The following is a 24,959-nucleotide window of genomic DNA, read 5'->3' as shown; positions in this document are numbered from 1 at the left end:
TGTTAAACAATTATTTCATCTTGATGCTCCTATAACTTCTGGAAATCAGAAATGGAAAGGTGCAGCTCCAATCTTTAATAATAGTCTAGATCTAATTATTATTGATGGGATAAATTCTGTTTCCCATCCCATGGGATATTTTATTTGAATCAGCAAAATTGAAAATAATAATATTGTCGATGCTATTGCTTGGACAATAAAATATTTAATTGATGATTCATTTATTATTATATTTTTATTTCTTGTTAGGAGCGGAATAAATGAAAGTAAGTTGATCTCAGTCCTATTCAAACCCCAAATCAGGAATTTGATGAAATGGACAGGATCGTTCCTATCATTAATGTTGATAGGAAGAGAAGTTTTGTAGAGTTGTTGGTCATTAAAAAGGAGAGGATTGATACCTCTATAAATGGGGTATGAACCCATTAGCTTGTTTAGCTTACCTTTTTACATTAAGGTGTATGATGCACGTTAGTTTTTGATACTAAAGGAGGTAGTTTAATTCTATCTTATGTAATTTTAATGAAGGTAATTTTATTTACTTTATTTACCCTATCAAGGTAACCCTTTAATCAGGCACTTAATTTATTTAATATATAAATCGAAAGTTTTTTTGAAATTCTTTTATGTATTATTTTGTTTAATTAGGATTAATTTATCCTGCTCATTTTATTTTTATATATATATAATAAATAATTTATATATTATAAGTTCATCTTACCATTATCAATTGATTATTTTAATGCAATTATTTACCTAGGATTATAGCTACTTATGTTTTTTCTTATATTTTTTTTTTAAAGTTTTATTCTTGCTTGTTTATTCACTTTTTCTTTGTATTATATGTAAGTTTTGTTAGACTAAATGTTGTTTTTGCAGTAATTTGATTTAATTATCAAGTGATTTTGGATTTAGCAATTGATTTAGTATCGGCAGAATTCGTGCCAGCAGCCGCGGTTATACGATTGATACAAGTGAATATTATTGGTTAAAACAGTTGTTTATATTATTAGGGTTGAAATATAAATTTGTAAGGTGAAATGTTAAAATTTATTTGTGGCCCTTTTTATGAATCTGTGAAATTTAAATAATAAACTAGGATTAGATACCCTATTATTTTAAATGTTAATTATATTTACCAGGGTACTATTAGTTAAGGTCTTTAAACCCAAAGAATTTGGCGGTATCTCATTCCATTCTGAGGAACCTACACCATGATTGATAATACTCGATTTACTCTACTTAATTTATTTGTTTGTATATCTCCGTTATCAGAGAATCTTTTTAGAGTTATAATTCTCAAGATTTATAATTATAAAATATTTCAGGTCAAGGTGCAGCTTATAGTTAAGAGGAGGTGGGTTACAATAGATTTTTGTTTATAACGGATTTGATAGTGAAATACTGTTAATGAAGGTGGATTTGATAGTAATTTAATTTATTTAATTTAACTGATATTGGCTCTGAGATGTGTACACATCGCCCGTCGCTCTCATTATTGATTATTCTATTTTATTTTAAAGTAGCTTCAATTTAGATGAGATAAGTCGTAACATAGTAGATGTACTGGAAAGTGTATCTAGGAAGAGTTTCAAGATATAACTTATTAGTAAAGTGTTTCATTTACACTGAAAATTTTTCTGTGCAAATCAGGATATCTTGATTATTTATTTTATTATATTTATTTTTTGTTTATTTAATTATTTAATATAAATAATTTTATTGTATTTTTGTCTTAGTATATTTTATAGAATTGATTTTTTAAATTATAGTTTATTGGTAATGTAAGTGTTTTATGAAATATTATTTTAAATTTTTTTAAGTAGATTTTATTTATTGTACCTTTTGTATCAGGGTTTATCAAAATTTTAGAATTTATTTTACTTGTCTCGATTTGGGTTGATTTATAAATAATTTATAGTTAATGTATCATAATTATTTTTAAATTATTTATAGAAATGAGATGTTTATCGTTTCCCAATATATCTAGTTTCTTAACAAAAAATTTAATTTTTTAAAGTTATTTGTTTTTATTTAATTTTTTAAGTAAAAATATTAACTTATTTATTCTTTAAGGGATAAGCTTTGAAGTTAATAACCTAGAATTTATTTTATAGTAATATAAAAGTAAGCTTTAAACCAGCTATCTTTAAGATTACGTTTTAGTTCATTATTTTTTATTTTGATTTTATAAATATTTTAGGTTTTTTATTAAGATTATTAATTTAATTTTAAAATTTTTGTAATAATGATAGAATTAGTATATTTATTTGTATGAAATTTTTACCTTGTGAACTTATTATACGGAACTAGGCAAAATTGATTTCCGCCTGTTTATCAAAAACATGTCCTCTTGTTTATATTTTGAGGTCTGGCCTGCTCACTGAGCGTATTTTTAAAGAGCCGCGGTATTTTGACCGTGCAAAGGTAGCATAATCATTAGTCTCTTAATTAGTGGCTAGAATGAATGGCTTGACGAGAAATCAACTGTCTCTTAATAAATTTTTGAATTTAACTTTTGAGTCAAAAGGCTTAAATTCTTCTTTAGGACGAGAAGACCCTATAGAGCTTGACATTTTACTTTTATATAGTTTTTTGTTTGTCTTTCTATATTTAATGATGATGTTTTGTTGGGGTGACATGAAGAATAGATAAACTCTTCATTATTATATGATTTATTTATGTTAGTTATTTTGATCCATAATTTATGATCATAAGATTAAGTTACCTTAGGGATAACAGCGTAATTGTTTTTGAGAGCTCATATCGACAAAGCAGATTGCGACCTCGATGTTGGATTAAGAAAAATTTTGGGTGCAGGAGCCCAATGATTAGGTCTGTTCGACCTTTAAATTCTTACATGATCTGAGTTCAGACCGGCGTGAGCCAGGTCGGTTTCTATCCTAAGATTGTTAATCCATATTAGTACGAAAGGACCATATGGTTAAAATATTTTTTGTTATATTGTTTAATATTAATTTATTTACTATTTTGACAGATTAATGTGTTGAATTTAGAATTCATTTATGTAGATTTTTTCTACAAATAGTATTGATACTTTATGATTTATTTATATTTATTTTGAATTTTCTTTTATTGGTTATTTGTGTTTTAATTAGTGTTGCCTTTTTAAGTTTATTAGAGCGTAAGGTTTTAGGTTATATTCAGATTCGAAAGGGTCCAAATAGGGTAGGTTTTGTTGGAATTCCTCAGCCATTTACAGATGCTATTAAGTTAATTTGTAAGGAGCAGCCAATTCCTATTATATCTAATTACCTACTTTATTATTTTTCCCCTGTTTTTAATTTAATGATTTCTTTAGCCGTTTGAGTAATTTTTCCTTATTTAACTTATATGTGTTCTTTTTCTTATGGATTTTTATTTTTTTTATGTTGTACTAGATTAGGTGTTTATACTGTTATAATTGCTGGTTGATCTTCTAATTCAAATTATTCATTATTAGGTTCTCTTCGTTCTGTTGCTCAAACAATTTCTTATGAAGTTAGTTTAGCTTTAATTTTATTGTCTTTAATTATTTTAATTGGTAGTTTTAATATGTTTGATTTTATAAACTATCAGCTTTATTGTTGATTTATTATTATTTCTTTTCCTTTAGCTTTAGCTTGTTTTGCTTCTTGCTTAGCTGAAACTAATCGTACTCCTTTTGATTTTGCTGAAGGGGAATCTGAGTTAGTTTCAGGATTTAATATTGAGTATGGTGCGGGTGGTTTTACTTTAATTTTTGTAGCTGAATATACTAGAATTGTCTTCATAAGAATGTTATTGGCTTTAATTTTTTTGGGCGGTGATTTTTATTCTTTTATATTTTTTATTAAGCTTGCTATTATATCTTTTGGTTTTATTTGGGTTCGTGGAACATTACCACGGTTCCGTTATGATAAATTAATGTACTTAGCTTGAAAAAGTTTTTTACCTTTATCTTTGAATTTTTTTATTTTCTTTGTTGGTTTAAAGATTTTATTTATCTCCTTCGTTTAGTGAAATTTTTTGAGAAAAGTTAATAGAAGAGTTAAACTTCTAATTTTATGTTTTCAAAACATATGCTTTTCCTAAGCTAATTAACTTTATTCCTTAATTAATTTATCTCATGTGTTTGCGACATGGACATTAATTAAGAAATATGTGAAGTAAATAATTGTTAAGATTTGACCTGTTATAATATAAGGTTCTTCAACAGGTCGTTTACCAATTCACGTTAGTAAGCATACAACAACTACTATAATTCAGAATAAAATTTGATTAATAGGGTAAAATTGAATGCCTCGGAATGGTGTTTTATTATAAAATGGTAAAATTATTAAGATTCTAATTGATAAAAATAATGCAATAACACCTCCTAACTTATTAGGGATAGATCGTAGAATTGCATATGCAAATACGAAATATCATTCTGGTTGAATGTGAACTGGTGTTACTAATGGGTTGGCAGGTACAAAGTTATCTGGATCTCCTAATAGGTAAGGATTAATTAAACATAGTATAATTAATAATGATGTTATTATTACAAATGTAATAGAATCCTTAAAGGTAAAGTATGGATGGAATGGAATTTTTTCAATATCTCCATTTAGTCCAAGAGGATTATTAGATCCTGTTTGGTGAAGAAAAAATAAATGAATTGCTGCTATAGCAGCAATAATAAATGGTAATACAAAATGGAATGTGAAGAATCGATTTAATGTTGCATTATCAACAGCGAATCCTCCTCATACTCATCGGACTAAATCTGTTCCTAAGTATGGGATTGCTGATAATAAATTAGTAATTACTGTTGTACCTCAAAAAGATATTTGGCCTCAGGGTAAGACATATCCTATAAATGCAGTTGCTATAACTAAAAATAAAATCACTGTACCAATTATTCTGGTATGTATATATATATATAAGATACATAGTAAATTCCCCATCCTACATGTAAGTAAATACAAATAAAAAATATAGATGCTCCATTTGCGTGTAAGGTTCGGATAATTCAACCATTATTTACGTCTCGGCAGATGTGTACTACACTACTGAATGCTATTTCAATATTTGATGTATAATGTATAGCTAAAAATAGTCCAGTTACGATTTGAATTACCAAACATAACCCTAATAGGGATCCAAAATTTCATCAAAATGAAATATTTGTTGGGGCAGGTAAGTCAATTAAAGAGTTATTAATAATTTTAATTAAAGGATGTCTTAATCGTAAGGGTTTATTCATTAGTAATTATCTTATTTTACGAATAGGTCCCTGATTAATATTGGTGATTTTAACAACTGCTAGTAGTGCTAAAAATAAATAAATTATTATTATTATTGTAATAATGAATGTTGGTCTATTATATAATTTTTCTAAAGATATTGTTATTTCTTGATAATTGATTGAATTATCAATATTTATAGTTTCGATGTTTTTGAAAAAGTCTATAAATATAAATATATCTAGAATAATTAATATTAATATGATAAATACTCACATTATTAATGTAATAATTATAGTGATTGATTTAGGCTGAAATATTTCGTTTGATGCAATTCTTGTAATGTAAATAAATAATACTAGTATACCACCAAGAAATGTTAAAAATAAAATATATGATAATTAATATCTTTCTATTATTGTTCCTGTTATTAATCCAACTAGGAAGGTTTGAAGGATAATAAAAAGCATTATTGATATTGGGTGTCTTAATTTAATAAAATTAATATTTATTACATTTGATAATGATATAATTATTATTTTGATCATTTCAGGGGTTAGTTTATTTAAAATACCGGTTTTGGGGACCGATGATGGAAGCTTTTCCACCTCTGAAGTTTTAAAAGTGGGGGCTGGACTTATTTCCGGTTTACAAGACCGGCGTTTTTTTTAAACTATTAAAACTAATGTTTATATTCTCTATTTTTACTTCTTTATTGATTTATTTTGCTGGTGTTTATGTTTTTTCTTCTTAATGTAAACATTTATTAATGGTTCTTTTGAGATTAGAATATATTGTTCTTTCTTTATTTATGTTAGTTATTGTTTTTCTTATTGAGTTTGATTATGATTATTTTTTTCCTGTTATTTTTTTAGTTTTTTCTGTTTGTGAGGGTGCTTTAGGTCTTTCTATTTTAGTTTCAATAATTCGTTCTCATGGTAATGATTTTTTTAATTCTTTTGGTTTATCTTTATGTTAAAGTATTTATTTATAACTATTTTTTTGATCCCTCTTTGTTTATTAAATAATTGTTGATGGTTGGTTCATTCTTTAATGTTTCTGTCGGGTTTTGTTTTTATAATTTGTGTTTATTCATATGCTGATTTGAATATAATTAGATATTATTTTGGTATTGATTATTTTTCTTTTAGTTTAATTTTACTTAGTTTTTGGATTTGTTCTTTAATAATCACTGCTAGAGGTTCAGTTTATTTAAGTTCATATCATTCTAATTTTTTTGTTTTTATGGTTTTGATTTTAATAATTATGCTTTATTGTTCATTTACTAGATTAAGTCTTCTTTCTTTTTATATTTTTTTTGAGGCTAGATTAGTTCCTACTTTACTTTTAATTTTGGGTTGGGGTTATCAACCTGAGCGTTTGCAGGCTGGTGTTTATTTAATTTTTTATACTTTGGTTGCTAGATTACCTTTATTATTAGTTTTATTTAAGGTTTATGATTTTTCTAATACTTTATATTTTCCTTTATTGGTTGATTTTGGTTCTTATTATTTTATGTTTTATGTATTTATAATTTTGGCTTTTTTAGTTAAGATACCTATGTTTTTGGTTCATTTATGACTTCCTAAGGCTCATAAAGAGGCCCCTATTTCAGGTAGAATAATTCTTGCTGGTGTTTTATTAAAGTTAGGTGGTTATGGTATTTTTCGTGTTATAAAGGTTATTTCTTATTTGGGTTTAAAGTTTAATTATTTTTGATTGTCTTTAGGTTTATCTGGGGGTGTTATTGTAAGATTTATTTGTTTTCGTCAGGTTGATTTAAAGTCTTTAATTGCATATTCTTCTGTTGCTCATATAAGAATGGTTATTGGTGGATTGATGACTATGAATTGATGAGGTTGTGTAGGTTCTCTTTCTCTAATGGTTGGTCATGGTTTATGTTCTTCTGGTTTATTTTGTTTATCTAATATTATTTATGAACGTTTAGGTAGACGAAGATTATTAATTAACAAGGGTATAATTAATTTGATGCCAAGAATGGCTTTATGATGATTTCTTTTAAGATCATCAAATATGGCTGCTCCTCCTTCTTTAAATTTGGTAGGTGAAATTAGATTATTAAATAGAATTATATCTTGATCTTCTTTTAGATTCTTTGCTTTGATTTTTTTATCTTTTTTTAGAGCTGTTTATACTTTGTATATATATTCTTATTCTCAGCATGGGAATTATTATTCTGGTGTTTATACTTGTTCTCTTGGTTATTTTCGTGAATATCATCTTTTACTTTTACATTGATTGCCTTTAAATATTCTCTGTTTAAAGGGTGAATATTTCTTTGTTTAGTTTGCTTAAGTATTTTAATTAAAAATATTGTTTTGTGGAATCAATGATATGAAGTTTTTCATCTTAGGCCGTGAATTTATTTTCTATTTGTTCTTTGAGTTTTTTTTCTTTGTTTATTTCGAGAACTATAATTTTTATTTTAGGTATTTATTATTTAATAATTGATTATAGAGTTTTTGTTGAGTGAGAGCTTTTCAATTTAAATGGTTCTATAGTATTTATAACTTTAATTTTGGATTGAATATCTCTTATTTTTATATCTTTTGTTATATATATTTCTTCTTTGGTTATTTATTATAGAGAGGATTATATATCTGGTGAAAAGAATATAAATCGTTTTATTATTATTGTTTTAATATTTATTCTTTCTATAGGTTTTTTAATTATTAGTCCTAATTTAATTAGAATTTTATTAGTTTGAGATGGTTTAGGTTTAGTTTCTTATTGTTTAGTTATTTATTATCAAAATGTAAAATCTTATAGTGCTGGTATATTAACTGCACTTTCTAATCGTATTGGTGATGTTGCTATTTTAATTTCTATAGCATGAATGTTAAATTTTGGTGGTTGAAATTAAATTTATTATTATGATTTTATTTCTAATTCTTTTGAAATAAAGCTCATTACTATATTAATTGTTTTAGCAGCTATAACTAAGAGAGCTCAGATTCCTTTCTCTTCATGACTTCCTGCTGCTATAGCAGCTCCTACTCCTGTTTCTGCTTTAGTTCATTTTTCTACTCTTGTTACTGCTGGTGTTTATTTATTAATTCGTTTTAGACCAATATTGGATACTTATAATTGTGGTTGATTTTTACTTTTAATTGGTTGTATAACTATATTTATGGCTGGATTGGGCGCTAATTTTGAGTTTGATTTAAAGAAGATTATTGATCTTTCTACTTTAAGACAACTTGGTTTAATAATAAGAATTTTGGCTATAGGTTATCCAAAGCTTGCATTTTTTTCATTTATTGGCTCATGCTTTATTTAAGGCATTATTATTTATATGTGCAGGTTCAATAATTCATAATTTGAAGGATTCTCAGGATATTCGTTTTAAAGGATCAATTGTTAATTTCATACCTTTAACTTCAGTTTGTTTTAATGTTTCTAGTTTATCTTTGTGTGGAATACCTATTTTAGCGGGATTTTATTCAAAGGATTTAATTCTTGAGATGGTTTGTTTAAGATGAATTAATTGTTTAATTTTTTTTCTTTATTTTTTTTCTACTGGTTTAACTGCTTCTTATTCTTTTCGTTTGTTTTATTATTCAATATCTGGTGATAATAATTTTTATTCTAGATTTTCTTTTGATGATAAGGGTTATTATATTTCATTTGGAATAATTGGTCTATTGTTTGTTGCTGTTTTTGGTGGTAGTCTTTTATCTTGATTAATTTTTCCTATTCCTCATGTGATTGCTTTACCTTATTATTTAAAGTTTTTAACTATTACAGTTGTTATTTTAGGTGCTTATTTAGGTTATCTTATTTCTAATTTTGATTTTTCTCATAATTTATTTTCTTTAAGTATACTTTCTTTTGTTAGATTTGCTGGTTCTATATGATTTATACCTTTTCTTTCAACTAAGTTTATTAGATATATTCCTTTAAAAATAGGTTATTATTCATCTAAGTCATTTGATTATGGTTGAGGTGAATTACTTGGTGGTCAAGGTTTATATAGATTATTTATTTATTTAATTGGTTATATTCAAGGTTGATATGATTCTAATTTCAAGATTTATCTTTTAACTTTTATTTTTTGAATATTTATTTTGGTAATATTGTTTTTCGTTTACTTAAATAGCTTATAATTAGAGCGTGACACTGAAGATGTTAAGGAAGTATTTTTACTTTTAAGTATTTATAAATATAGATATATTATTTTTACAGTGAAAATGTAATGTTTTATTTAAACTATATAAATTTTAGAAATGTTAACGGAGTTTAACCGCTAATATAAAAAGTTAGCAGCTTTCATATTGGCTTTACATTTCCTTAATTGGAACTATTATAGTTCAATTATATTATTAACAGTAATACGCCTCTTTTTGGCTTCAATTAATAAGAATAAGGGTAGTACATACCAATCTTCCAGGTCGAAACTGACTGCAATATTTCGCTTCTTATTCTATTTAAGGTTGATTGATAATATCAATACTTTTTGAATGCAACCCAAATGTTATATTTAACTACAACCCTTTATTCTGCTCATTGTAATGCTCCTTGGTTTCATTCATGGTATAGTCCTCCTAATAGAACTAGAATAAAAAATATTGTTGATACTGTTCAGATTATAATGTCTGAAGTTTTAAAAATAATTACAATTGGTAGAATTAGTGCAATTTCTACATCAAAAATTAAAAAGATTACTGCGATTAGGAAGAATCGTATTGAGAATGGTATTCGTGCTGATCTTTTTGGATCAAACCCACATTCAAATGGTGATCTTTTTTCTCGATCATTAATTAATTTTTTTGATAGTGTTGTTGCCAGGATTATAACAATTATTGGAATAATAAATCTAATGAAAACTCTTGTTGATAGAATTAGAATTGTTTTTCTTGATTTATATCAAGCTTTCTGATTGGAAGTCAAATGTACTATTTATACTAGAAAAACAATTATCTACCTCATCAATAAATAGAGATATATAAGAATAATCATACTACGTCTACGAAGTGTCAGTATCATGCTGCTGCTTCAAATCCAAAGTGATGTCTTGGTGAAAATTGATTTATTGAGTGTCGAAGTAGACATGTTGATAAAAAGATTGTTCCAATAATTACGTGTAAACCATGGAATCCTGTTGCAACAAAGAATGTTGATCCATAAACTGCATCTGCAATGGTAAAAGGTGCTTCTCAATATTCATATGCTTGAAGTATTGTAAAGTATAGTCCTAATAACACTGTGAAGAATAATCCTTGTAGTGCTTGAGTATGATTAGATTCCATTAAACTATGATGTGCTCATGTTACTGTTACTCCTGATGCTAAAAGAATAGCTGTATTAAGTAATGGAATTTGTATAGGGTTAAAGGGTTGAATTCCTATTGGAGGTCATAGTATTCCTAGTTCAATTGTTGGTGCTAATCTTCTTCTAAAGAATGCTCAAAAAAAAGAAACGAAAAATAATACCTCTGATGCAATAAATAAAATTATTCCTCATCGTAATCCAATTGATACAAATCCTGTATGTAATCCTTGATATGTTCCTTCTCGTACTACATCTCGTCATCATTGAATTATAGTTAGTAGGGTAATTCCAAATCCAGTTATGAATAAGTTAATATTAAATAGGTGGAATCATTTTGCTAGTCCTGATACTAGGACTATTGCTCCAATTGCTCCTGTTAATGGTCAAGGTCTATAGTCTACTAAGTGGAATGGGTGGTTTGAGTGAGTTGTTAACATAGGTTTAATATACTTCTCTAGAATATAGAGTTCTTAGAATTGAGAAAACATAGGCTTGAATTATTGCTACTGCTGATTCTAGAATTAATAGAAGTATTTGTCCAATAATTAGTAATGAGATTAAGTTTATTGCTATAGATGGTCCTGTGTTTCCTAATAAGGTTAATAATAAGTGTCCTGCAATTATATTTGCTGCCAACCGTACTGCTAATGTACCTGGTCGAATAACATTACTAATTGTTTCAATTAGTACTATAAATGATATTAATGCAGGCGGTGTACCTTGTGGTACAAGGTGTGTAAATATATGATTAGTATGGTTAATTCATCCAAATAATATAAATCTTAGCCATATAGGTAGGGCAATTGCAAATGTTAATGCTAAATGTCTTGTTCTAGTAAAAATATAAGGGAATAATCCTATGAAATTGTTAAATAATATTATAATAAAAATTGAGATGAAAATGAATGTGGTTCCATTAAATGATTTTGGTCCAAGAAGTGTTTTAAATTCATTATGTAAGGTTAAATTTAGTTTATTTCAGATAATGTTAATTCGTGATGGTGTAAGTCAAAATAGTGATGGGATTAATAATAGTCCTAGAAATGTTCTAGTTCAATTTAATGATAAATTAAAGATGTTAGTTGATGGGTCAAATGTTGAGAATAGATTTGTTATCATTTTCAATTTAAGTTTTTTATTTCAATTGTTCCTTTTTCTGCTCTTTTAATAAGGTTAGGTTTAAATGAGAAGAAGTGTATTTGATTAAACAAGATTAATGTAGCTGAAAATATAATGAATAGTGAGAATCATATAAGAGGGGATATTTGAGGGATTTGGATATAATTTCCCCATCAGAAGTAGTCGTTAATTTACTATTATTTGGTTTAAGAGACCATTACTTACTTTCAGTCATCTGATGAATTTCAAGGTGTACTAATTTTTTTTAGTACTTTAGATTGACACTCTAATGTTATTTATTTTAACTAACTCCTTAAATTATCTTAGATAATCACTTAATAAATAAATTTACTGAAGTTCTTTCAATTACAATTGGTATAAATCTGTGGTTTGCTCCACAGATTTCTGAGCATTGTCCAAAGAATAATCCAGGTCTATTTATTGTGAATGTTCCTTGATTTAACCGACCTGGCGTTGCATCAATTTTAACCCCTAATGCAGGAACTGCTCATGAGTGTAGAACATCTGATGCTCTTGTTAATACTCGTACTTCTGTATTTATTGGTAGGATTGTTCGGTTATCTACATCTAGTAGTCGGAATCCATCATTTTCTAGGTCTTGTTCTGGTGTTATATAAGTGTCAAATTCTACGTCTATGAAGTCTGAATATTCATATCTTCAATATCATTGTCGTCCAATGGTTTTAATTGTAATTATTGCATCTACTGAATCATCAAGTAAATATAATAGTCGTAATGAAGGAAGGGCAAAAAAAATTAATGTAATTGCTGGTAAAGCTGTTCAGATTGTTGCAATTAAATGTCCATGAAGTATATTACGGTTAGTATAGGCAATAAATAGTATATAACTAAGGGCATAACCTACAATTACTGTAATTAATAATAATACGACCATAGTATGATCATGAAAGAATGATAATTGCTCCATTAATGGTGAAGCTCCATCTTGAAGAGATAAATTTGATCATGTTGCCATTAATAAATATTTTCTAATAAAAGGTCAAACCTTTATTTGCAGAGCTTAAATCTACTGCACTAATCTGCCATATTAGAATCTAGAGATTAATGGTAATTCTGAGTAACTATGTTCTGCAGGAGGGTTATTTTGTAGTCATTCTGTTGATCATCTTATGTTAGCTCTAAATATAATTGCTCGGTTTGTAATCATTCTTTCTCATATAATTACAATGAATATAATGATTCCTACAATAGAAATTGTAGACCCAATTCTTGATACTACGTTTCGTGATGTATATGCGTCTGGGTAGTCAGAGTATCGTCGAGGTATTCCTGCTAATCCTAGGAAGTGTTGAGGAAAGAATGTTAAATTTACTCCAATGAATATAATTGTAAATTGGATTTTTAATCATGTATTATTTATAGTTAATCCTGTAAATAGTGGATATCATTGAATGACACCTCCTATAATTGCAAATACTGCTCCTATAGATAATACATAATGAAAGTGGGCTACTACATAATATGTATCATGTAATACAATATCAAGTGATGAATTTGCTAATACTAATCCTGTTAATCCACCAATTGTAAATAGGAAAATAAATCCTAGAGCTCATAATAATGGTGGATTGAACTTGAATTTAGTTCCATATAATGTAGCTAATCATCTAAATACCTTAATTCCTGTAGGTACAGCAATAATTATTGTTGCTGATGTAAAATATGCTCGTGTGTCAACATCCATTCCTACTGTAAATATATGATGTGCTCATACAATAAATCCTATTAGTCTGATTGATAGTATAGCATAAATTATACCTAATGTTCCAAATGATTCAATTTTTCCTCTTTCTTGACATACAATATGTGAAATAATTCCGAACCCCGGTAGAATTAAAATATAAACTTCTGGGTGTCCAAAGAATCAAAATAGATGTTGATATAGAATTGGGTCACCCCCTCCTGCAGGGTCAAAGAATGATGTATTTAAATTTCGATCTGTTAATAATATAGTAATAGCTCCTGCTAAAACTGGAAGTGAAAGAAGGAGAAGTAATGCTGCAATAGCTACAGATCATACAAATAAAGGTGTTTGATCTAAAGTTATACTTTCTGATCATATATTAATTGCTGTTGTAATGAAATTCACTGCACCAAGAATAGATGATACACCTGCTAAGTGCAGTGAAAAAATAGCTAGATCTACAGATGCACCCCCGTGTGCAATAGCTCCTGCTAGAGGAGGGTAAACTGTTCATCCTGTACCAGCACCATTATCTACTATAGAAGATGTAAGAAGAAGGGTTAGTGAAGGTGGTAGTAATCAAAAACTTATATTATTTATTCGTGGAAATGCTATATCTGGTGCACCAATTATTAGTGGAACAAGTCAATTACCAAATCCACCAATTATAATAGGTATTACTATAAAGAAAATTATTACGAATGCGTGAGCTGTAATAATAACATTATAAATCTGGTCATCCCCAATTAGAGATCCGGGTTGGCCAAGTTCAGCACGAATAAGTATTCTTATTGATGTTCCTACTATTCCTGCTCATGCTCCAAATATGAAGTATAAAGTACCAATGTCCTTATGGTTTGTTGAGAATAATCATTTTTGCGGTAAGATGGCTGAATTTTAGGTGGTAGATTGTAAATCTACTTATGAGATGTTTTCTCTCTTATCATATTTAGGTCTTATATTCAATTATGATTCTAGACTGCAATTCTAGAGGTGTAAAATTTTACTAAGGCCTAAAAGATTATTCTTTTAATTATAACTTTGAAGGTTATTAGTTTGATTAACTTAAGTCCTTAGTATAATGAAATTAAGGTTGATGTTGAAATCAATCCTATTGTTGAAAATATTACTGTTATAGGAAGAATGATTCTTGATTTTTGGGACTTTATCTTTATAGATCACGAATTTTCTGTGTATGATATAATTAGAGCTGAGAATCTAATACGTATATAGTAGTAGAGTGTAATTGTAGTTAATACAACTATAATAGTTATAATAGTTGTTATATTGTTTTCTATTAATGATTGTATTACAATTCATTTTGGTAAGAATCCAAGGAATGGTGGTAGTCCACCTAAAGATAATAAAGATAAGAATATTATGAATTTATTTTCGGTTTTTATATTTCTGGCTGAATAAATTTGATTTATGATAAATAAATTTATTTGCTTAAATAATAAAACTATAACTAATCTTAATAGTGAGTAAATAATGAAGTATAGTTCTCAGATGTTTTCTCTGACTGTTAATGATCTAATTATTCAACCTAGATGTCTGATTGATGAATATGCTAAAAGTTGTCGTAAGGATGTTTGATTTAAACCTCCTATTGCCCCAATAATAATTCTTAAGATAATAATTGTTCAAATAAAAGTTCTTAATTGAATACAATAAGATAAGACCATTATTGGGGCGATTTTTTGTCATGTTATTAATGTTAAACAATTATTTCATCTTGATGCTCCTATAACTTCTGGAAATCAGAAATGGAAAGGTGCAGCTCCAATCTTTAATAATAGTCTAGATCTAATTATTATTGATGGGATAAATTCTGTTTCCCATCCCATGGGATATTTTATTTGAATCAGCAAAATTGAAAATAATAATATTGTCGATGCTATTGCTTGGACAATAAAATATTTAATTGATGATTCATTTATTATTATATTTTTATTTCTTGTTAGGAGCGGAATAAATGAAAGTAAGTTGATCTCAAGTCCTATTCAAACCCCAAATCAGGAATTTGATGATATGGACAGGATCGTTCCTATCATTAATGTTGATAGGAAGAGAAGTTTTGTAGAGTTGTTGGTCATTAAAAAGGAGAGGATTGATACCTCTATAAATGGGGTATGAACCCATTAGCTTGTTTAGCTTACCTTTTTACATTAAGGTGTATGATGCACGTTAGTTTTTGATACTAAAGGAGGTAGTTTAATTCTATCTTATGTAATTTTAAAGAAGGTAATTTTATTTACTTTACTTACCCTATCAAGGTAACCCTTCAATCAGGCACTTCATTTATTTAATATATAAATCGAAAGTTTTTTTGAAATTCTTTTATGTATTATTTTGTTTAATTAGGATTAATTTATCCTGCTCATTTTATTTTTATATATATATAATAAATAATTTATATTAATATATTACATTTAATTGAAATTAAAGTATTATAAGTTCATCTTACCATTATCAATTGATTATTTTAATGCAATTATTTACCTAGGATTATTGCTACTTATGTTTTTAGCTTAAAATAGGTTATTATAATATAATATATATAATAATATGTAATTTAATATTTAATATTATTATAATTGGATATAATAAATAAAATTATTAATTTAAATATAAAATATTATAATTAATATAAATAATTATATTAATTATAATAATATAATTATGTAAATTATCTATAATTAGATTATTTAACTAATATATATGAAAGTTAACTTAATATAAAAAAAAGAATTCATATTAATAACATATTATATTAAATTACATAATTGTATAAAATATATTTATTATATTATTTAATCTTTCTTTATTTATTAGTGAAAAGAAAGATTAAATAAGAAAGAATATAATACATTTATTGCTATACATGTTAAATATTAATCTTTAATTATATATAATAGAGAAGTTGTTGTGGTCATACATAGGGGCGTTTCTTTTTTTTTGTTAATGTTTGTGGTTTTTTCTTTTTTTTTCTTTAAATATTTGAATCTTTTATTTTTTCCTGAATTAATAGATTTAAAATTTTCTTATTTTTTATTTTTAAAAGTTTTATTCTTGCTTGTTTATTCACTTTTTCTTTGTATTATATGTAAGTTTTGTTAGACTAAATGTTGTTTTTGCAGTAATTTGATTTAATTATCAAGTGATTTTGGATTTAGCAATTGATTTAGTATCGGCATAATTCGTGCCAGCAGCCGCGGTTATACGATTGATACAAGTGAATATTATTGGTTAAAACAGTTGTTTATATTATTAGGGTTGAAATATAAATTTGTAAGGTGAAATGTTAAAATTTATTTGTGGCCTTTTTATGAATCTGTGAAATTTAAATAATAAACTAGATACCCTATTATTTTAAATGTTAATTATATTTACCAGGGTACTATTAGTTAAGGTCTTTAAACCCAAAGAATTTGGCGGTATCTCATTCCATTCTGAGGAACCTACCCCATGATTGATAATACACGATTTACTCTACTTAATTTATTTGTTTGTATATCTCCGTTATCAGAGAATCTTTTTAGAGTTATAATTCTCAAGATTTATAATTATAAATTATTTCAGGTCAAGGTGCAGCTTATAGTTAAGAGGAGGTGGGTTACAATAGATTTTTGTTTATAACGGATTTGATAGTGAAATACTGTTAATGAAGGTGGATTTGATAGTAATTTAATTTATTTAATTTAACTGATATTGGCTCTGAGATGTGTACACATCGCCCGTCACTCTCATTATTGATTATTCTATTTTATTTTAAAGTAGCTTCAATTTAGATGAGATAAGTCGTAACATAGTAGATGTACTGGAAAGTGTATCTAGGAAGAGTTTCAAGATATAACTTATTAGTAAAGTGTTTCATTTACACTGAAAATTTTTCTGTGCAAATCAGGATATCTTGATTATTTATTTTATTATATTTATTTTTTGTTTATTTAATTATTTAATATAAATAATTTTATTGTATTTTTGTCTTAGTATATTTTATAGAATTGATTTTTTAAATTATAGTTTATTGGTAATGTAAGTGTTTTATGAAATATTATTTTAAATTTTTTTAAGTAGATTTTATTTATTGTACCTTTTGTATCAGGGTTTATCAAAATTTTAGTATTTATTTTACTTGTCTCGATTTGGGTTGATTTATAAATAATTTATAGTTAATGTATCATAATTATTATTAAATTATTTATAGAAATGAGATGTTAATCGTTTCCCAAGATATCTAGTTTCTTAAGAAAAAATTTAATTTTTTAAAGTAATTTGTTTTTATTTAATTTTTTAAGTAAAAATATTAACTTATTTATTCTTTAAGGGATCAGCTTTGAAGTTAATAACCTATAATTTATTTTATAGAAATATAATAGTAAGCTTTAAACCAGCTATCTTTAAGATTACGTTTTAGTTCATTATTTTTTATTTTCATTTTATAAATATTTTAGGTTTTTTATTAAGATTATTAATTTAATTTTAAAATTTTTGTAATAATGATAGAATTAGTATATTTATTTGTATGAAATTTTTACCTTGTGAACTTATTATAAGGAACTAGGCAAAATTGATTTCCGCCTGTTTATCAAAAACATGTCCTCTTGTTTATATTTTGAGGTCTGGCCTGCTCACTGAGCGTATTTTTAAAGAGCCGCGGTATTTTGACCGTGCAAAGGTAGCATAATCATTAGTCTCTTAATTTGTGGCTGGAATGAATGGCTTGACGAGAAATCAACTGTCTCTTAATAAATTTTTGAATTTAACTTTTGAGTCAAAAGGCTTAAATTCTTCTTTAGGACGAGAAGACCCTATAGAGCTTGACATTTTACTTTTATATAGTTTTTTGTTTGTCTTTCTATATTTAATGATGATGTTTTGTTGGGGTGACATGAAGAATAGATAAACTCTTCATTATTATGTGATTTACTTATGTTTGTTATTTTGATCCATAATTTATGATCATAAGATTAAGTTACCTTAGGGATAACAGCGTAATTGTTTTTGAGAGCTCATATCGACAAAGCAGATTGCGACCTCGATGTTGGATTAAGAAAAGTTTTGGGTGCAGGAGCCCAATGATTAGGTCTGTTCGACCTTTAAATTCTTACATGATCTGAGTTCAGACCGGCATGAGCCAGGTCGGTTTCTATCCTAAGATTGTTAATCCATATTAGTACGAAAGGACCATATGGTTAAAATATTTTTTTTATATTGTTTAATATTAATTTATTTACTATTTTGACAGATTAATGTGTTGAATTTAGAATTCATTTATGTAGATTTTTTCTACAAATAGTATTGATACTTTATGATTTAGTTATTTTTATTTTGAATTTTCTTTTATTGGTTATTTGTGTTTTAATTAGTGTTGCCTTTTTAACTTTATTAGAGCGTAAGGTTTTAGGTTATATTCAGATTCGAAAGGGTCCAAATAAGGTAGGTTTTGTTGGAATTCCTCAGCCATTTAGAGATGCTATTAAGTTAATTTGTAAGGAGCAGCCAATTCCTATTATATCTAATTACCTACTTTATTATTTTTCCCCTGTTTTTAATTTAATGATTTCTTTAGCCGTTTGAGTAATTTTTCCTTATTTAACTTATATGTGTTCTTTTTCTTATGGATTTTTATTTTTTTTATGTTGTACTAGATTAGGTGTTTATACTGTTATAATTGCTGGTTGATCTTCTAATTCAAATTATTCATTATTAGGTTCTCTTCGTTCTGTTGCTCAAACAATTTCTTATGAAGTTAGTTTAGCTTTAATTTTATTGTCTTTAATTATTTTAATTGGTAGTTTTAATATGTTTGATTTTATAAACTATCAGCTTTATTGTTGATTTATTATTATTTCTTTTCCTTTAGCTTTAGCTTGTTTTGCTTCTTGCTTAGCTGAAACTAATCGTACTCCTTTTGATTTTGCTGAAGGAGAATCTGAGTTAGTTTCAGGATTTAATATTGAGTATGGTGCGGGTGGTTTTACTTTAATTTTTGTAGCTGAATATACTAGAATTGTCTTCATAAGAATGTTATTGGCTTTAATTTTTTTGGGCGGTGATTTTTATTCTTTTATATTTTTTATTAAGCTTGCTATTATATCTTTTGGTTTTATTTCGGTTCGTGGAACATTACCACGGTTCCGTTATGATAAATTACTGTACTTAGCTTGAAAAAGTTTTTTACCTTTATCTTTGAATTTTTTTATTTTCTTTGTTGGTTTAAAGCTTTTATTTATCTCATTTGTTTAGTGAAATTTTTTGAGAAAAGTTAATAGAAGAGTTAAACTTCTAATTTTATGTTTTCAAAACATATGCTTTTCCTAAGCTAATTAACTTTATTCCTTAATTAATTTATCTCATGCATTTGTGACATGGACATTAATTAAGAAATATGTGAAGTAAATAATTGTTAAGATTTGACCTGTTATAATATAAGGTTCTTCAACAGGTCGTTTACCAATTCACGTTAGTAAGCATACAACAACTACTATAATTCAGAATAAAATTTGATTAATAGGGTAAAATTGAATGCCTCGGAATCGTGTTTTATTATAAAATGGTAAAATTATTAAGATTCTAATTGATAAAAATAATGCAATAACACCTCCTAACTTATTACGGATAGATCGTAGAATTGCATATGCAAATAGGAAATATCATTCTGGTTAAATGTGAACTGGTGTTACTAATGGGTTGGCAGGTACAAAGTTATCTGGATCTCCTAATAGGTAAGGATTAATTAAACATAGTATAATTAATAATGATGTTATTATTACAAATGTAATAGAATCCTTAAAGGTAAAGTATGGATGGAATGGAATTTTTTCAATATCTCCATTTAGTCCAAGAGGATTATTAGATCCTGTTTGGTGAAGAAAAAATAAATGAATTGCTGCTATAGCAGCAATAATAAATGGTAATACAAAATGGAATGTGAAGAATCGATTTAATGTTGCATTATCAACAGCGAATCCTCCTCATACTCATTGGACTAAATCTGTTCCTAAGTATGGGATTGCTGATAATAAATTGGTAATTACTGTTGCACCTCAAAAAGATATTTGGCCTCAGGGTAAGACATATCCTATAAATGCAGTTGCTATAACTAAAAATAAAATCACTGTACCAATTATTCAGGTATGTATATATATATAAGATCCATAGTAAATTCCCCGTCCTACATGTAAGTAAATACAAATAAAAAATATAGATGCTCCATTTGCGTGTAAGGTTCGGATAATTCAACCATTATTTACGTCTCGGCAGATGTGTACTACACTACTGAATGCTATTTCAATATTTGATGTATAATGTATAGCTAAAAATAGTCCAGTTACGATTTGAATTACCAAACATAACCCTAATAGGGATCCAAAATTTCATCAAAATGAAATATTTGTTGGGGCAGGTAAGTCAATTAAAGAGTTATTAATAATTTTAATTAAAGGATGTCTTAATCGTAAGGGTTTATTCATTAGTAATTATCTTATTTTACGAATAGGTCCCTGATTAATATTGGTGATTTTAACAACTGCTAGTAGTGCTAAAAATAAATAAATTATTATTATTATTGTAATAATGAATGTTGGTCTATTATATAATTTTTCTAAAGATATTGTTATTTCTTGATAATTGATTGAATTATCAATATTTATAGTTTCGGTGTTTTTGAAAAAGTCTATAAATATAGATATATCTAGAATAATTAATATTAATATGATAAATACTCACATTATTAATGTAATAATTATAGTGATTGATTTAGGCTGAAATATTTCGTTTGATGCAATTCTTGTAATGTAAATAAATAATACTAGTATACCACCAAGAAATGTTAAAAATAAAATATATGATAATCAATATCTTTCTATTATTGTTCCTGTTATTAATCCAACTAGGAAGGTTTGAAGGATAATAAAAAGCATTATTGATATTGGGTGTCTTAATTTAATCTATAATTATATTATTTAACTAATATATATGCCAGGTCGGTTTCTATCCCTTGATTGTTAATCCATATTAGTACGAAAGGACCATATGGTTAAAATATTTTTTGTTATATTGATTAATATTAATTTATTTACTATTTTGACAGATTAATGTGTTGAATTTAGAATTCATTTATGTAGATTTTTTCTACAAATAGTATTGATACTTTATGATTTAGTTATTTTTATTTTGAATTTTCTTTTATTGGTTATTTGTGTTTTAATAAGTGTTGCCTTTTTAACTTTATTAGAGCGTAAGGTTTTAGGTTATATTCAGATTCGAAAGGGTCCAAATAAGGTAGGTTTTGTTGGAATTCCTCAGCCATTTAGAGATGCTATTAAGTTAATTTGTAAGGAGCAGCCAATTCCTATTATATCTAATTACCTACTTTATTTTTTTCCCCTGTTTTTAATTTAATGATTTCTTTAGCCGTTTGAGTAATTTTTCCATATTTAACTTATATGTGTTCTTTTTCTTATGGATTTTTATTTTTTTTATGTTGTACTAGATTAGGTGTTTATACTGTTATAATTGCTGGTTGATCTTCTAATTCAAATTATTCATTATTAGGTTCTCTTCGTTCTGTTGCTCAAACAATTTCTTATGAAGTTAGTTTAGCTTTAATTTTATTGTCTTTAATTATTTTAATTGGTAGTTTTAATATGTTTTATTTTATAAACTATCAGCTTTATTGTTGATTTATTATTATTTCTTTTCCTTTAGCTTTAGCTTGTTTTGCTTCTTGCTTAGCTGAAACTAATCGTACTCCTTTTGATTTTGCTGAAGGAGAATCTGAGTTAGTTTCAGGATTTAATATTGAGTATGGTGCGGGTGGTTTTACTTTAATTTTTGTAGCTGAATATACTAGAATTGTCTTCATAAGAATGTTATTGGCTTTAATTTTTTTGGGCGGTGATTTTTATTCTTTTATATTTTTTATTAAGCTTGCTATTATATCTTTTGGTTTTATTTGGGTTCGTGGAACATTACCACGGTTCCGTTATGATAAATTAATGTACTTAGCTTGAAAAAGTTTTTTACCTTTATCTTTGAATTTTTTTATTTTCTTTGTTGGTTTAAAGATTTTATTTATCTCATTTGTTTAGTGAAATTTTTTGAGAAAAGTTAATAGAAGAGTTAAACTTCTAATTTTATGTTTTCAAAACATATGCTTTTCCTAAGCTAATTAACTTTATTCCTTAATTAATTTATCTCATGCGTTTGCGACATGGACATTAATTAAGAAATATGTGAAGTAAATAATTGTTAAGATTTGACCTGTTATAATATAAGGTTCTTCAACAGGTCGTTTACCAATTCACGTTAGTAAGCATACAACAACTACTATAATTCAGAATTAAATTTGATTAATAGGGTAAAATTGAATGCCTCGGAATGGTGTTTTATTATAAAATGGTAAAATTATTAAGATTCTAATTGATAAAAATAATGCAATAACACCTCCTAACTTATTACGGATAGATCGTGGAATTGCATATGCAAATAGGAAATATCATTCTGGTTGAATGTGAACTTTTGTTACTAATACACACGCGAGACAGATGTTATCTGGATCTCCTAATAGGTAAGGATTAATTAAACATAGTATAATTAATAATGATGTTATTATTACAAATGTAATAGAATCCTTAAAGGTAAAGTATGGATGGAATGGAATTTTTTCAATATCTCCATTTAGTCCAAGAGGATTATTAGATCCTGTTTGGTGAAGAAAAAATAAATGAATTGCTGCTATAGCAGCAATAATAAATGGTAATACAAAATGGAATGTGAAGAATCGATTTAATGTTGCATTATCAACAGCGAATCCTCCTCATACTCATTGGACTAAATCTGTTCCTAAGTATGGGATTGCTGATAATAAATTAGTAATTACTGTTGCACCTCAAAAAGATATTTGGCCTCAGGGTAAGACATATCCTATAAATGCAGTTGCTATAACTAAAAATAAAATCACTGTACCAATTATTCAGGTATGTATATATATATATAAGATCCATAGTAAATTCCCCGTCCTACATGTAAGTAAATACAAATAAAAAATATAGATGCTCCATTTGCGTGTAAGGTTCGGATAATTCAACCATTATTTACGTCTCGGCAGATGTGTACTACACTACTGAATGCTATTTCAATATTTGATGTATAATGTATAGCTAAAAATAGTCCAGTTACGATTTGAATTACCAAACATAACCCTAATAGGGATCCAAAATTTCATCAAAATGAAATATTTGTTGGGGCAGGTAAGTCAATTAAAGAGTTATTAATAATTTTAATTAAAGGATGTCTTAATCGTAAGGGTTTATTCATTAGTAATTATCTTATTTTACGAATAGGTCCCTGATTAATATTGGTGATTTTAACAACTGCTAGTAGTGCTAAAAATAAATAAATTATTATTATTATTGTAATAATGAATGTTGGTCTATTATATAATTTTTCTAAAGATATTGTTATTTCTTGATAATTGATTGAATTATCAATATTTATAGTTTCGGTGTTTTTGAAAAAGTCTATAAATATAGATATATCTAGAATAATTAATATTAATATGATAAATACTCACATTATTAATGTAATAATTATAGTGATTGATTTAGGCTGAAATATTTCGTTTGATGCAATTCTTGTAATGTAAATAAATAATACTAGTATACCACCAAGAAATGTTAAAAATAAAATATATGATAATCAATATCTTTCTATTATTGTTCCTGTTATTAATCCAACTAGGAAGGTTTGAAGGATAATAAAAAGCATTATTGATATTGGGTGTCTTAATTTAATAAAATTAATATTTATTACATTTGATAATGATATAATTATTATTTTGATCATTTCAGGGGTTAGTTTATTTAAAATACCGGTTTTGGGGACCGATGATGGAAGCTTTTCCACCTCTGAAGTTTTAAAAGTGGGGGCTGGACTTATTTCCGGTTTACAAGACCGGCGTTTTTTTTAAACTATTAAAACTAATGTTTATATTCTCTATTTTTACTTCTTTATTGATTTATTTTGCTGGTGTTTATGTTTTTTCTTCTAAACGTAAACATTTATTAATGGTTCTTTTGAGATTAGAATATATTGTTCTTTCTTTATTTATGTTAGTTATTGTTTTTCTTATTGAGTTTGATTATGATTATTTTTTTCCTGTTATTTTTTTAGTTTTTTCTGTTTGTGAGGGTGCTTTAGGTCTTTCTATTTTAGTTTCAATAATTCGTTCTCATGGTAATGATTTTTTTAATTCTTTTGGTTTATCTTTATGTTAAAGTATTTATTTATAACTATTTTTTTGATCCCTCTTTGTTTATTAAATAATTGTTGATGGTTGGTTCATTCTTTAATGTTTCTGTCGGGTTTTGTTTTTATAATTTGTGTTTATTCATATGCTGATTTGAATATAATTAGATATTATTTTGGTATTGATTATTTTTCTTTTAGTTTAATTTTACTTAGTTTTTGGATTTGTTCTTTAATAATCACTGCTAGAGGTTCAGTTTATTTAAGTTCATATCATTCTAATTTTTTAGTTTTTATGGTTCTGATTTTAATAATTATGCTTTATTGTTCATTTGCTAGATTTAGTCTTCTTTCTTTTT

General features: G+C 26.5%; 3 long non-coding RNA genes across 3 annotated transcripts in view; 2 read left to right on the top strand and 1 right to left on the bottom strand.

Moving 5' to 3' along the window:
• The window catches only part of LOC126267583 (uncharacterized), a 142,981-nt gene that overhangs the window by 48,607 nt on the left and 69,415 nt on the right, over positions 1-24,959 (top strand). The gene's annotated exons all lie outside the window — the stretch shown is intronic.
• Positions 1,670-24,959, top strand: part of LOC126267580 (uncharacterized) — a 35,364-nt gene continuing 12,074 nt past the window's right edge. The window contains exon 1 of the long non-coding RNA XR_007549039.1: positions 1,670-1,855. This is a non-coding gene — a long non-coding RNA (uncharacterized LOC126267580). The remainder of the gene's footprint in view (positions 1,856-24,959) is intronic.
• Positions 1,814-18,555, bottom strand: LOC126267576 (uncharacterized). Its single transcript, XR_007549035.1, has 2 exons — positions 17,698-18,555; positions 1,814-2,099 (listed from the first exon to the last, which is right to left on the bottom strand). It is a non-coding gene; the product is annotated as an uncharacterized LOC126267576 (long non-coding RNA).

This window comes from Schistocerca gregaria, chromosome 4, assembly GCF_023897955.1.
Source record: "Schistocerca gregaria isolate iqSchGreg1 chromosome 4, iqSchGreg1.2, whole genome shotgun sequence".
In the NCBI taxonomy this organism is placed as follows: Eukaryota; Metazoa; Arthropoda; class Insecta; order Orthoptera; family Acrididae; genus Schistocerca; species Schistocerca gregaria.
The sequence above is the reverse complement of the archived record's forward strand: the minus strand, read 5'-3'. Positions and strand labels throughout refer to the sequence as shown.